Source organism: Pelmatolapia mariae, linkage group LG3_W, assembly GCF_036321145.2.
Source record: "Pelmatolapia mariae isolate MD_Pm_ZW linkage group LG3_W, Pm_UMD_F_2, whole genome shotgun sequence".
NCBI classification, from domain to species: Eukaryota; Metazoa; Chordata; class Actinopteri; order Cichliformes; family Cichlidae; genus Pelmatolapia; species Pelmatolapia mariae.
Window position 1 is genome coordinate 69,409,040 of NC_086229.1, and position 1,110 is coordinate 69,410,149.

Consider the following 1,110-nt stretch of genomic DNA (forward strand, 5'->3'; position numbering starts at 1 on the left):
CACTGTTTGGCATTTAAATGAAGTCTTTAGTTTGTAGTAACAAAAAAATATAAGCTGTATTTTTTTTTTTCGTTTAGGTTCGAGCATTTCAACTGAGAGGAAGTGAGCTGCAGGTGGGGGATTTTACCTCCTAAATGAGTCTGAGAACGTCTTTCTGTTAAGCACTAACATGTAAAATTGAAAAACACTGTAAGGTTTCTCTGGTTCAGTAATGTCTGATACAGCAATCGATCTTCACATCAAGTGAAGTGATCAAGTAATGCACTTTGTTTTAATCCCACCTGATAGGCGGACAAATGGACTTGCATGTTAACACTAATGGTGGAGTTGTTGACTGGGAATGGTATTCCGCATCTTTCTGGATCTTTGCAAGTCTTTGAAGCAACAGGACTACAACTATGAATATTTATGAACATCCAACAAAAATAAGATGTAAAAAAAGAAGATGAAAAATAAATTATCCATCCATCTATCCTTTATTTCTGCTAGTTTAGAAGGAAAATGATAGAGTGAATGCTTGTTTTATCCATTAACCTTTGCAGGTGAGGAGTTTAAATAACCGTCTTTCCTGGTGCAAGACATATGCAATTGTAGATTAACAGTTAAACACTATTCTGATATTCAACTTTATTAAAACCACTCAGAGCATATTCCCTTCATCAATGTTCTGAACGATCATCAATGACAGAAAATGCACGATAAAATCACAATTGTTTGTCAGCTTCATGCTCAAAAGGGAATATCAGAGTTAGTTATTGATGCATGAACACATGACACATGAAGGGACTTGCATGGGATGATTGTACCTGTACTTTCAGTGCTATACATATTTAAAGCATTTCCTACAACCACTCAGATCATATTCCCTTTGTCAAAGCTACAAAACGAAGCAGGTGTGCCGCAGCGGTCAGTGGAAGAATCCGGCAGTTTCTCTGGGAATTTCACATTACCGTGTACTCGGTGCTTGCTTGGAAGTTTAGGGGGGGGGGGGTTTTGCTGTAAAAAGAAGTTTTTTTCCCACGCAGTGAACAGCGGACGCTGTTTTTGTCACTTTTTATGGAATCAAACTCAAAATAAGGTCAGTACTTCCACGCTTAAAGGTTATCTTAT

General features: G+C 37.5%; 1 pseudogene; it reads right to left on the reverse strand.

The window, feature by feature from the left end:
- Positions 1-635: 635 nt before the first annotated feature.
- On the reverse strand, positions 636-789 carry LOC134625070 (small nucleolar RNA U3; annotated as a pseudogene).
- Positions 790-1,110: the final 321 nt, after the last annotated feature.